Raw genomic sequence first — 15,165 nt, 5'->3', positions numbered from 1 at the left:
AGGAGGGCTTAAAATCACTTGAAGCAGAGCATGGAGGGAGTGGGGGGAACCAAGAGTGAGGTGTAGGAGGACTGAAGAAATTCCCATAGGGTGCGTCCACTTGATCTGAGGAGCAGGCCCAGGAAGTTCAAGGGAGGGAGTTAAGAGCAGGAGTTGGGGTCCTAGCACTGCCCACTTTCGCCTGAAGCAGAGCATTGTTTTTTCTTTTGTTGTTATTAGTTTCTATTTTATTGATTTCAGTCATGGATTTTATTATTCCTTACCATCTACTTTTTAGGTATATTACTACCCTTTCTTGTTTTTCTAGAGCTTTCAGTTCTATACTTATGTATGAGATTGCTTCAGTTATGTTTTTCTTTTTGTTTTTGTTTATGTAGGCATTTAGTTCCATCTATTTGCCTTAAAAATGTCTTATTGATTCTTTGTGGATTTCACATCGTGTATCCTGATCCCATTCATCTCCCTGTCCCCTTGCCTCTGCCTTCTGCCTTTGTGATCTTCCTAAAACTCCAAACTTAAATTGTAGCAAAGGAACAGACCAAAAACAAAAATCCCAACAGAAAAACAAAACAAAGCATAAACAAAACCCTAAACCAACCAACAAACACAAAAAGAAAAAAAGGAAAAGAAAATCTCAGTGTGGATGCTGTAGTGTGGACCAGTGAGTCACACAGTATACCCTTAGTCCATACACCTTTACTCTCAAGTGTTCATTGCCATGTATCATTCCAACTCCAGGCCTCTGACTTCTGCTACCCTATTGATGCTGGGCCCTCACTGGCACTCCTCCTGGATATCTTGTTGCTGCTCTATGTCATGGAGATCCTACAGATTTGGATCTGCAAGAAGGGCCAGTGTTGTAATTTTACTAAGTGGCGCATGAGAAAAATACACCACTCAAAAGAGTTTGGTAGAGGGGATTTTTTATTGGGGGAAATCAAATGGGAAAAGTGTGTGTGGGGAGAGAGGAAACTTGTCACTGAGGACAGGAGTGGCAGGAGAGAAGAGAGAGGCAGAGAGGCAGAGGAGGCAGGCATGTTTGGATCCTTGGTCCTACAGCAACTGGAGTCTGTGTTGAAGTCTGTAACCCACCAGGAGCCACGCAGAGGCCCAGGGCTCTGATGCACAACTTGTGGCCTTGTTGGGAGTCTGGAGGCCATGCTGCAGTGGCAGACACACAGATCTGAGTAGTTGCCATGGTGTTCTCTAGGGCTGGGCTGCTGCCAAGGGCTATATCTGGTTCTAAGTCCCTATAGGCCAGCTCAACTACCACCCAGGCCCACAGCCTGCCCTGGGGTTGGACCACCCTAACATCTACCCTATCTACAACCTGCTGGAGCTGGTGGAAAGACTCATCCTGTAACATGATATGAGATCTCCCTGATTTGGGTTACTGCATGATGCCTGAGAGAGTTTTTGTGAGGATCAGTGGATGGTATACCAGAAGCCAGAGACTTGAACAAGACTCATTTGCAAGTATAGCTAGTTGGACAAAAGGATACTATATGACACACCACTACTCCATATTGGCATGGCACCAGGGGCAATATGGCCCTTGGACACCAACACAGGTAGTGTCCCAGACCCTGGGAATCTGCATGTCGACATGGAAATCAACCCAGACAGAGTCTGGCTGCATTAGGGTCATGGGCCCAGCCAGACATACCCCCCAGCTGCAGCCCTTGCCTGGATTTCATTATGACACTGGATATCAGTACATGCAACTTAGACCTCAGATGCAACATGGCTCTAGGGAACCAACATGGTCCCAGATGGCTGATCAGAACCTGAAGAATCATACAGATCCTTGTTGCAACAGGGACCATAGACAACGACTGAGACTCTAGCTTCTGTTGGACCATAGACCTAGACATGGCCCTTGACAGCAGCTTGGACCTTGAGGACACCATGGCCACCCAGATAATCATGGCTTAATCAACAACATGATCACTGGTGGAAGGCCAGGCATTGGGCATCATCATGTCCTTTGGCGGCCTCATGGACCATGGATGGCCACAAAGACCCTGGATGTGTTGAGTACCATGGACCCAAACATGGCCCTTGGTAGTAGCCTGGGCCTGGACATCGACATGTCCCTGGGGGGCAAGAATGCCTCTCACATCAATCTGCTACTCATTGCCTTCACTTCTATTCAGCCTCTTTCCTCCCTACATGGATGATCCCTATTTGCTTTTTCTCCTATTTATCTACCACATACTTGCACATCATAATGGGACACACCTTCCTGACAGTGCTGCCTTCCCACTGCCAGGGTATTGAGGACACAGGATGGACTGTGGGTGGTTTGCACCCATCTGAGCAGAAGCCCCATCATTGTTCTTTTTTTGAGACAGCGTTTCCCTGTATTTTTTCATATATTTTTTACTTATTACTCATGTCACTCTCAGTAACCTCTCCCTCACCTTCTCCCCCACCCCCAGTCCTCCCATCCCCTCACCCCCACTCCATCCTCCCTCTGCTCCCCAGGGAGGGAAAGGGCTTCCATGAGGGATTTTAAGAGTCTGTCACATAAACCCAGGCAGGGACTAGTTCCCTCCCCATGTGTCCAGGCTGAGAGCGCATTCTTCCACATGGAATGGGTTCCAAGAGTCCATCTGTATGCCAGGAATAAATACTGTTCTACTCTCAAAATTCCCACAGATTGCCAAGGTCTGTATTGTTTTGCATGCTGTCCTGAACTGGCTCTGTAAGCCAAGCTGGCCTCGAACTCACAGAGATCCACCTGCTTTTGCCTCCCAAGTGCTGGGATTAAAGGCGTGTGCCATTAATGCACAGCAGCCAACGATTGTCCTTAACCATAATTTGTTTTACTTGTATTTCTTTTCTAATATGATGCATCCCTACTGAAGTTTCCATTTGATTCACTCTTCCTAGTCCTCTTGCTCCCCCAGATCCACTCTTTCTGGTTCCCTTCAGAAAACATTGGGCCTCCCAGGAATAATAATCAAACATGGCATAACAAGATACAGTAAGAATAGGCACAAACTCTTATATCAGGGATGGGCAAGGCAAACCACTAGGAGGAATAGAGTCTAAAACACAGACAGATGAGTCATAGATACCCCCATTCCAACTTTTAGGGGGTGCCACAAAACACCAAGCTCTTAGCCATAACATAATTGCAGAAGACCTAGCTCGGACCCATGCAGGGTTTGGAATTTCTGCTTAAGTCTCTGTGAGTTCTCATGAGTCCTGTTTAGTTGATTCTGTGGACCATGTTCTCCTGGTCCTCAAGCACGCTGGCTCCTACAGTTCTTTCTCTGCCTCTCCATGGGGTTCCCTGTACTCTGAGGGATGGCAACTGATGGTGATCTCCAATTTGGCTCTGTACCTAATGCTTGGCTGTGGGTTTCTGCATCTACTCTCATCAGTTACTGATAGAGACCTCTCTGATGTTAATTGGACTAGGCCCCAATCTCTGATTATAGCAGAATACCATTGAGAATCATTTTATTGTTTTTTTTCTATCCCAGGTTTCTGGGCTGTCCAGTCTCTGGTTCCAGGCTATTCATACAGTGTCAGGCATGGACTCCTTTTCCTGGTATGGACCTCCCTTTTCTGGTATGGGATTGCCTATTACCATAAGCTCTGCACCTCTATTATCCTCACACATCTTTCAGGGAGGTTATAGGTTGCAGTTTCTGTGGCTAATTGTTGTCCCAGCCCCACCAATAGAAGTGGCCTGGTTACAGAAGATGAACAGTTTAGCCACTGTATCCTCAATTACTAGGAGTCTTCTCTAGGGTTACCTTTGTAGACTCTGGGAATTTCTATCGTAGTATACTTCCACATTCCCCCCCCACATGCCTAATAGTTCCAATTATCTATTTCCATACTCTCTCCCTCCATAATTCCCCTCTCTAACAGGATTCCTCCTGTTCCCATTCCAAACAATTCTAAGTCCACCAACAAAGTCTATTCTATTTCCCCTTCCCAGGGAGATCCATGTGTACTCCTTAGAGCCCTTCATGTTACTTACCCGTTCTGGGTCTGTGGACTGTGTTGTGACTATTATTTACTTAGCAGTTAGTATTCATTTATAAGTGAGTACATATGTTGTTCATTTTTCTTGTCTGGGTTGCCTCACTCAGAATAACTTTGTATAGTTTCAACCATTTACCTGCAAATTTCACGATGTCACAATTTTAACCACTGAGTAATGTTCCACTGTGTAGATGTACCACATTTTATTTATCCATTATTCAGTCAAGGGACATATGGGTTGTTTATAGTTTCTGTCTATTAGGCATAAAGACTCTCTGAACATAGTTGATTAAGTGTCATTGTCATAGGATGGAGAGTGCTTTGGGTATATGCTGAAGAGTGTTATAGCATTGTCTTAAGGTGGATCAATTCCAAGATTTCCGAGGAAATGCCATATTGATTTCCATGGTAGTTGTACAAGTTTTCACTCCCACCAGCAATGGATGAGTGTTCTTTTTGCTTCACCTCCCTGCCAGCATGAGCTGTCACTTGTGATTTTGATCTTAGCCTTTCTGACAGGTGTAAGATGGAATCTCAGTGTCCTTTTGATTTGCATTTCCATGATGGCTAAGAATGCTGAACATTTCTTTATCTGTTTCTCAGTCATTTGGGATTCTTGTATTGAGAATGGTCTTTATAGATCTGTACCCAATATTTAAACAGGATTATTTGGTTTGTTGATGTCTAGTTTCTTGAGTTCTTTGTATATTTTTGATATTAGTCCTCTATCAGATTTGAAGTTGATGAAATTTTTTTCCGTCCTGGAGGCTGACAATCTGTCCTATTGAAAAATTGTGTTCTTTTTTGCAGAAATTTTCAGTTTCATGAGGTCCCATCATTGTTGATCTTAGTATTTGTACTATGAATGTTCTGTTTTTGGAAGTTGTCTCCAGTACCAATGTGTTTAAAGCTATTTCCCACTCTCTTCAATGAGATTTATGAGATTTCATGTTGAGGTCTTTGAACCACTTGGACTTGAGTTTTGTGCAGGGTGATAAATAATGTAACTATTTTTACTCTTCTATATGCTGAAATCCAGTTATGACAGCACCATTTGTTGAATATGCTCTCTTTTTTCCTTTGGATAACTTTGGCTTATTTATAAAAAAAATCAGGGGTGAATATGTGTGTGGCTTTATGTCTGTGTCTTTTATGCAATTTCATTCACATAAGGGTCTGTTTTTAATGCTAATGGTGTGAAGTTTATTCTTTTATTAGTACTACTCCGTATAACAGTTCCAAATAAGGGGTGGTGACATCTGGAATTTCTTTTATTGTTCAGGATTGTTTTAGCTATCCTGTTTATTTCCATATGATGTAGAGTATTGTCATGTTGAGGTCTGTAAAGAATTGGGTTGGAATTTCAATGGGGATTACATTTGATGGTTTTAGCAAAGAATTTTTCCAGACTTGAAGATTTAATGCTAATATGTATGAAATTATTCCACTCAACAGAAACAGAGAGAGCATTACCAAATTCATTTTATGAGTCCACAGTGACCTTAAAACCTAAACCACACAGAGGCTTAACAAAGAAAGAAAATTACAGACCAATTTCTCCCGTGAACAAAAATGGAGGAATTATCAATAAAATACTTATCTAAATCCAAGAATACATCAAAAGTTTATACAACATGACCAAATGGCTTTCACTCCAGAGACATGTGAAAATCAATCAATCATTCACCAAATAAACAAACTAAAATCAAAACAAAGAAACAAAAATGAACATCTCATTAGATACAGAAAATGTCTAACAAAATATAACATCCCTTCAAAGAAAATAGTATTGGAAAGAGTAGGGATACAAGGAACTTTCTGCAACATAATAGCGAAAATTCACAACAGGCCTATAGCTAGCATCAAGTTAAATGGAGAGAAACTCAAAGCAGTTCCACTGAAATCAGGAAGAAGACAAAGCTGTCCACTGTTTCCGTATCTGTCCAAAATAGTATTGGAAGTTCTAGCTAGAGCAATAAGATAACTGAAGGAGACCAAGAGGATATTAATTTTTAAGGAAGAAATCAAAGTATCAGTATTCTCAGATGACATAAGTGTGGTGGTTTGAAAAACAGTCTTCATATGAAATGACAAAGTTGGGGGGCATGGCTTTGTTGGAATAGGTACATAACTTGTTTGGAGGAATTGTGTCACCCTGGGAATTGTCACTGAGGTCTTCTTTGTTCAAGCTGTGCTCAGTATGGTAGACAGTTTATTTCCTACTGCCTATGGGACAAGATGTAGAACTCAGCACCTTCTCCAGCATCATACCTGCTCGTATGCTGCCATGTCAATATTCTCCCCTTGAAAGACAGCTTTTGGCCTGTGTCTTTGTTTGTTTGTTTCCTGTAAAAAGACACCATGATCACAGCAACTGTTATAAATAAAACATTTAGTTGGGGTGGTTCACTTTCAGTCTTGAGGTTCAGCCCATTATCACCACAGAGGAGAGAATGGCAACATGCAGGAAAACATGGTACTGGAGCTGAGAATCCTAAATGTTGCAGGCAACATGAACTCACTGGACACATTCAGTGGTATGCTGAGCATAAGAAACCTCTAAGTTCTCCCCACAAAGACATATTTCCTTCAACAAGGCCATACCCACTGTAACAAAGCCACACCTCCTAATAGTTCCTTTCCCTATGAGATTATGTGGGTCAATTACATTCAAACTACTAAATTCCACTAACTGTCCCCAAGAAACTTGTAAAAATATTATAATGCAAAATTCATTTAGTCCAACTTCAAATGTCCCCATAGTCTATCACAGTCTCAACAATGTTTAAAATTTAAAGTATCATAGGTTAGAAGACAGATCAGGCACCATTGTGACCTCTAGTGACCTAAATGGATGACACCAATTGGCAAGCTAAGCAATTGTGTAGAGACCACCTCGGATGCCTATTCCTGATAGTGAATTTGATGTCTATACAATCCTGTAGCCTTCATCCAGTGACTGATGGAAGCAAAGGCAAACACCCACAGTTAAATACTGAACAGAACCCAAGGAACCCAGTGACAGAGAGAGAGGAACAAAGAGCAAATTGGCAAAGAATGGGCTGGCAAAACCAGCAGAGACAGCTGATCTGAACAGGGGGGAGCTCTTGGATACCAGACTGACAGCTAGTAGGCCAGCAAGGAACTGATCCAGACCCCCTGAATGTGAGAGTCAATGAGGTGGCCTGGGCTACCTATGGGGTCCTGAGCAGTGGATCAGTGTTTTTCTCTTGAATACCAACAGACATCGTGTGTCCATAACAAAAAGAGGGTTGCTCTCTCTTCCTGGACTCTTAAGGAAGTGCCTGCACCCTACCCTGAATGAAATGATAGACTCTATATATCCCCTATGCAGAAGGAATTGGCAATAGGGTGGGAGGATTGGGAGGAATGGTGGGGGGGTGCTGGAGGAAGGGAGGGAGAGGGAATTGCGATTGACATGTAAAACAAGCTATTTAAAATAAAAAAATGTTAAAAAATAAAAAAAGAAATACTAGAATAAGACCTGACATTTCAGTGGAGACTGTAGAAGCCAAAGGGGACCAAAAAAAAAGGAAAAAAATTAAAGTCTCTGTGAGATTAATGCAACCTCTTAACAGTAATTCATGGTGAAATCAAAACACGGATTTCATAATCCCAAAATATAATGACGTATAATATACATTACTATTCCAAATGTAAGGAAGAGAGCACAGTGAGGAAATACTGAACCAAAATAAGACTGAAAAGCAGCTGGGTAAACTCCAAACCCAGCATCTTCATTTCTGATCTCAAGACACTCTTCAGATCTCCAATGCCATTCAGCTTTGTTGACTAAAACACAACTCTTTCTCTTGGTCTTGTTTCACTCCATGTTAGCAGTTCTCCTCAGCAGATATCCCAAGACTCTGGTATCTCTAACATCTTGAAGTCTCTGAGGCAGCCCAGGCTACAACTTCACAGCCTCACACAATTGACTCTATTAAGCCTCCATTCATGAACACCCCTGACATATGCCTAGCCTCAGTAGCTCTCTTTAGGCATTGAGGCAAAGTCCATAACTGGAATTTGTGTCCTTAGCCCTAAAGCCAGAACCATGAGGCCAAACCCACCAATGTCTGCTGCTTGCCAAAGCTGGAACCTGGTCCCCTCATCAATTACATCATCATCAGCTTTCTGTCCTTCACTACTTAAGCTTGGATACCCTGAAACTTGCACTGTAGACCAGGCTGGCCTCAAACTCAGAGACATGTCAGTGTCTGCTTCCCAGTGCTGTCATTAGAAGCGTGGCCCACCACATCTGACTCTAAGCTTTTCTTTAGTTTTTTTCCATAGCTGGGTAGGATCTTGCCTTTAGGTCATCACTCCCTTTATTAAATTTCTTGATATTTTCATCTCCTTGAACACAGGATTTAGCTCCATTCCACTTTCCGGTATTCTTTTTCTCCACAAATTTTTCTTTTTTTAACTTATGTTACTTAGGCTGCTCCTTTTCATTGTAAATTTTCATTAGAATTAGCACTATTATCCATACTATTGCGTCTACACTAAGCTGTTTTCAGATTTCTTCTGCCAATGAAATCAATCAAAACCTCTTCCCTTTAGCTCAGACAGAGTATTTGTTTTTCTTTTTGCTTCTTTTTCTTAAAAATAATTGTTTTAATTAAAAACAATATTATTTTACATATCAAACCATTTCCCTCTCCCTCCCATCCTCCCATGCCCCCCACCAACCCCTCATCCCACCCCCATCTACTCTCCAGGGAGGATCAGACAACCCATGGGGTAATCATCAAAATCTGTCACATCATTTAGGGCAGGGCCTAGGCCCTTCCCCATGGATCCAGGCTCACCTGAGCCAGTGGGAACTCAAGAACCCCAATCTGACAACTGGGGAACCAGCATAGGACTGAACCAGTCCCGCTGAACGTAGATGTCAGTTGAGAAGCCTGGGCGACTATGGAGCCTCTGGCAGTGGAACCAGTATTTATCCTAGTACACGAATGGGCTTTGGGTGCCCATTCGTTATGGAGGAATAATCTCTAAGCCTATATGCTTGGGGCATTTATTGTTTTGATTATTATATTTTGTGGGAAGTTTATTTCCAGTTTCTGCTTATTTGGTATACTGTATGTCCCTTATACCCTAATAGGTAGCTCTTTCTTCAGCCTGCAGAAATTTTCTTCTATGGTTTTTTAAAAAGTATTTTCTGTGTTTTTAATCTGATTTTCTTCTCCTTACTCTATACTTGTTATTCATAGCTTTGGTATTTTAAGCCATTAATATATAACATAAACCATATATAATTATAAACTTATAATGTACTTTTAGGCAAGTATAAATAATGTCATGTGGCTTCATCAAACAACCCTGTTGTTATTTGAGCCTTGTCCCTCTTTTAAATTCTCAATTGAGCTCTCCTCTTTTCAAAAGTTAGAACATCTGTCCCATTAGTCTCTTTCCCACTTCATATCACCTATATTCTGTCATTTTACCCCCAACAAGCTCCCAGCCCACCTATTGTCTCTTTATACTTCCCTGGTTTTTGTGTTTACTCAATATTGCATGGGGATTTGCAGCTGGGAACTGCAGATGAGAGAGAACATGAAGTATTTGACTTTTGGGCTTGTGTTACCCTTCTTAATACTATTTTCTATGTCCAGAAATTTATCGGATAGTTTCATGATTTTATTTTCCTTTACAGTTAAATTGTAGGTGGCCTTTCCTTTCCCACCCACAGGTTTCCAAATACCCCATATAGAAACTTAATACTAATTATAAATGCTCACCCAATAACTCAGGCTTATTACCAAGTAGCTCTTAAAACTTGAATTAACCCATTTATGCAAATGTATGTATTGCCAAGCGGCTCATGGCTATACCTGTCCTCCAGCATGTCTTGCTCCCTCTGCATCAACTGGTGATCTCTCTGACACTGCCCTTATTCTTCCCAGTGTCCTTAGTCCATTTTTCTGACTATTATCCTCCTGTGTAGCTATTGAACAGTCAGCATCTTTATTAAACTAATCACACTATAATTTAGACAGTGTACAGAATGATTTATTCCACAGTACTGAATAGCACTCCATTTTGTCTATGTACCATATTTTCACTATTTATCATCTGTTGAAGAATATTTGGGTTCTTTTTTTCCTGTCTTTGTAAACTGGGTAGAAGTGAGTATGATTAAGTAAGTATCTGGGAAGTAGGATGTTGAATACTTTGGGCATAGACCAGTGAGTATAGCTGAATTCGAAGACACATTTAGGCTTAGGATTTTTTTATTTATTGACTGATTCTCTGTACTGATTTCTAGACATATGGTAGAAGAAATTTGCATAAATTGAATAAAGCCTGTGTTAGTGTAATAGCAAAACAGTGTAAGGAAACCATGAAACCAAACAAAGTAACTACAGGACAATATTCATGATGGAAACATAAGCAAAAATCCTCAGTAAAATAAAAACAACCTGAATAAAAGCACATATCAAGAATATTATTCACAATGATCAAATTGTATTTACTCCAGAAATGTAGGGTTTGTTCAATGTATATCATTAAATAAATATATTAAATCATATAAATAGACTTAGATACATAAAAATCAAATTATCATCTCAATATGTCAATGGCAGAAATAGCTAGTGACAAAATCCAAAATGCTTTCATGGTAAAAGTCCTAGAGAAGCATGACTGTAGGGAGCATAAATAAGACTACTTATGGAGCAGTAAGGCAGGAGAAGGAATTTAAAGGATAAAAGAAGAGTCAACTTATCCCTATTTGCAGATGTTATATTATACAAAAAAAGATGTCAAAATATTCAGAAAAAGATCTGGTAGCAAAAAGTTCAGCAACAAGGCAGGGTACTGAATTAACTTATAAAAAATAGTGTTTTTTTATATGTCAACTGTCTTTGGACAGTAGTGATGATTAACTGGAAAAAGTGAAAACACAAACAGAGGTGAAAATAAGTGAGCAGCCAAACATGATGGGAAGAAAATAATAAGAAATTAATGTTTACACCAGAGTTTCAGTCTAGGAAATAACTGAAAATGCTTTGGGAAGGCATAAACATGCCCTGTACTCTTAGGATCCCATGTCTGCTCTTCTCATTGTTTCCCTCTGGCCCTGAGGGAGATGTTTGCATCGAAAAACTATCCCAGTCGTCTCACTTCGAGGAATGTATTCAAAGGGACAGAGGAACACTGATCTTTAGTTCTTTTTCTGAAAATACAGTGTGCCTTTTATGCCTATATTAGGTATTGTAAGAATATAACTTATTTCTTGATCCTTGGTTGCTTGCAGCTAGTAGCTTCTGTAAATCTCAGAAGAGAGCTTTCACTTTGCTATTGCAAACTGCTGGAGCTATTAGAATTTTCAGGGCTGAGTGGAAGTTGTAAATTAGGTAAACATACATGTTTTACATTGTAGGAGGAATATATGTTTTAGGGTCTGTGGTGAAATACTACAATTTAATAATGTAATCTCCCTAAAAGCATTGCGTGTTAAAGCGTTGATTGAAAGATAATAGGGTTTTAAGGTCTCCAATTTCATTATAAGAATGATATTTTGTGACTCACAGTTTGATAGGATTGTTGGGATAGGATAAAAACTATATGATAGGGCTTGACTACTGAAAGTAGGTCTCTCCAGAACAGGCCATTAATCATATGATGTCTTTGTGACCCATTCAATCTCTGCTTCCTGATGGTCATGACATGGTCAGATGTTCTTTACCATTTCATTCCATCATGATGTTTCTCTTACTCAGTTTTGAAGCAATGGAGTGAGTAAACAGAATGACCTCTGTGAAGCCATGAAGAAAAATATTGTCTCCCATTTTAGCATATATTTATGTAAACTATTGGCCTTTAACAGCCACATGACCAAGTGAGAAATTATTTACATGGGTCATTACTATCAATAGCCCCTGATCATCAATTAATATAAAAATTTTTAATGAGTTAGAGAGAGATCAACAGGTAAGAACACATACTGCTCTTACAGAGGCCTTGAAGTCTTTTCTCAACATTCATTTCAGGTGACTTAAAAACCGTTTTCAGGGATCTGACAACTCTGACCCCCATGATCACCTGCACTGATATGTAAGCAGACACATAATTAAAAATTTAAAAACCCTACAAATCAATGCTGAAACCACAAAGTTTAAAACTTATGGAGACACCATTAAAAATCTGACAGTTGTATGACTTGGGGAGTCTATGTGGGCTGCAGACACAGGGACCAGGATTTATCCCTAGTACTTGAACTGACTTTTGGAGTCCATTCTCTTTGGAAGGATACATTGCACAGCCTAGATATAGGGAGGACCTTGATCCTGCCTCAAAGTGACTTTGTTGACTCCCCAATGGCAAGCCTCACCCTCTCTGAAGAGTAGGTGGGAGAAAGGTGGGAGGAGTGGGAGGAAGGGAGGGAGAGGGAACAGGGATTGGTTTATAAAATGAGAAAAGGTTGTATAAAAATATCTCTTATGAATAACGAGTAATTACATAGTTACTCAGATGCTTAATTTCCAAAGACATTAAGAAAATGCATATTAAAACACAAGAGCACACCGCTTTATAGTACTCAACATGGTTTAATTCAGAGAACAAAGACACAACAGTCCCTTGTCACATCTAAAGACTGCAGTACCCACATATTTCTTGTGGAAATTGAAGCAGTAGCAACATGATGGTAATTATTAGGAAAAGATTTTACTGTGTGTTCATCTTCAGTTTCCACATATATTTTACTCTAGATTCTTCATTCAGTACATATGAAAATGTTTAATAGTAATACACATGCAATACCAATATGAAATACTTAAACTGTGGCTTTTTTATCTACTTATACAGTACTCACTCAGCATCATAAATGATGACTCAAAAAATATAAGGACATGTTGTACTGTGTGAGAATGTATTAGGAAATAAAGGAATACAGATAAGCATTTGCATAGTTGCATATTTTTATTCATATAATTTTACACTATGATTACATGAATGATAACAGTATATGACAAGAATATCATACAGTAATTAAACGTGTTTGCAGAAAAAAGTATGCACAGTTTGATTCTTATTAAGCTAATGCAAAATCATATAATGTTATAATGGTAACAATGATTTTCTCTTGGGCAAGGGAAGTGACTTTGAATATCATGGAATCTTTCAGAATCCTTGAAAGGTTTTGATTGTATTCTGGGACCATGGGCATATTTATTTTCCAAATACATGTGTTGTCCAATTACAATTTGGATATGATTCTCTATGAAACTGTAACAAAACAAAAAATACTAGTGTCTACAGCACGTTGCATTAGTATAATATTTCATAATATCAAGATTTACAATTAATAATTAACAAATTTTGATATATCTAGAATAAAAGATAATTTGGTGTACATACTCTTAAGCAACACAACTGTTAAGCTAGTTTTCCAGTTTTGTTTAATTTTCAGCTTGACAACGCCTAGAGTGCTATTCGAAGAAAGATTTTTATTACAGTCATCTAGATCTGGTTATCTGTGTGCCTATCAGTGACTATTATTAATTGATTAATAATTGACTGTTATTAACTGGTTATTAATTGATTAATTATCCCAACTCAGCAGGGAGACAACAGCCCTAGACACCTAGACAGATGGTCTTGGGCTGTATAAGAAAGCTAGCCAAGCATCAGCAAGAGAGGCAGCAGTCAGCATTCCTCCATGATTTCTGCTACACATTCCTGCTTGAATTCCTCCATCACTTTCCTCACTGAAGAAGTGGGAGAGGAAGATATTGAAAATATCCCTCTTTTCTCCTTAAGATGATTTCATTCAGAATGCTTTATCACTGCAATAGAGAGGAAATTAAAAGACAAATTCGCACAGGTTGTAAGTTATTCCTTGGATACACATAGCCTTGTGGCTTTTCGTGCCTTTTGATCATTTTGTTGGTGGATTGCATAGGATTTTAGGACTTTGGGCTGGAAATTCTGCTAAATGCTCAAACCAAAATAAGTTATTTTAGGAACTTGGAAGATGAACTATGGGGGTGTGCTTTATGCAGTTTCAGAAGGGTTTACTGACTGAATTAAGAACTGAGCCAGAGCAGGGCCTTGGTGACACATGCCTTTAATTCCGGCACTCGAGAGGCATAGGCAGGTGGCTCTCTTTGAGTTTGAGACTAGCCTGGTCTACAAGAGCTAGCTCCAGCAGAGCCTCCAAGCCATAGAGAAACCCTGTCTCGAAAAACAAAAAACAAAACAAGAATTTAGCCAGAGGCTATTTCTGTGAAATGTCACATGAAGAGTCTGTGGCTGATGTCAGCTGGGACTTCAGAATCAGCTATACTTAAAACCAGAGCTGCACATCAGGTCGTGGTGACACATATCTGTAATCCTAGAACTGGGGAGACAGAAGTAAGCAGATCTCTGATTTTGCAGCCAGCCTAGTCTACAGAGCAAATTCCAGGAGAGGCAGGGCTACACAGAGAAACCCTGTCTCCAAAAAACTAAAGGAAAACCAACATAATAAAAAAACCCAGATGTTATGGAAGATGTATCTTTGAATGAGTCATGGCCAGGAACTTGACCTTTGCAGCATATGGTAGGTGGGCATCTCTTTCAAGTAGCCATAAGTAAAGGTGCATGATTAGTTGTAGTGAAGACCTAGGAAATTGGAGATCCCAGGACTATGAGATGTTTGCTTAGGACAGTGGCAAATGTGCAGTGTAGCTAGCAAGAGCCTAGGAGACAAGTCATGTGTTATCTAAATGGCAGAGCTGCAGAAGGGGGACTGCTTAAGCCTTTCAGATATAAATTTCACATTAAGAAAGCCCCAGATAGTAGATATTGAATGATAGGATTTGGATTTGTACTGATGTATATTTGGGTTGATTTTCTGCTGTTACTACATTCTTTCATTTTGGAATAAGAATCATAATTTGATTGCAATTTTAGAGAGACCTACAGTTAAAAGATATCTATCTGTCTATCTATCTATCTATCTATCTATCATGCATACAGTGTTCTTTATGCATGTATGCCTGGATGCCAGAAGAGGGCACTAGATCTCATTATAGATGGGTTTGAGCCACAGTGTAGATGCTGGAAATTGAACTCAGGAACTCTAGAAGAGCAATCAGTGATCTTAGTCTCTGAGCTTGGGGTTTTAAGGGGACTTTTTGTAATTTT

Source organism: Mesocricetus auratus, unplaced genomic scaffold (genome assembly GCF_017639785.1).
Source record: "Mesocricetus auratus isolate SY011 unplaced genomic scaffold, BCM_Maur_2.0 Super-Scaffold_100030, whole genome shotgun sequence".
Classification (NCBI taxonomy): Eukaryota; Metazoa; Chordata; class Mammalia; order Rodentia; family Cricetidae; genus Mesocricetus; species Mesocricetus auratus.
Note: the sequence above shows the minus strand (reverse complement) of the source record.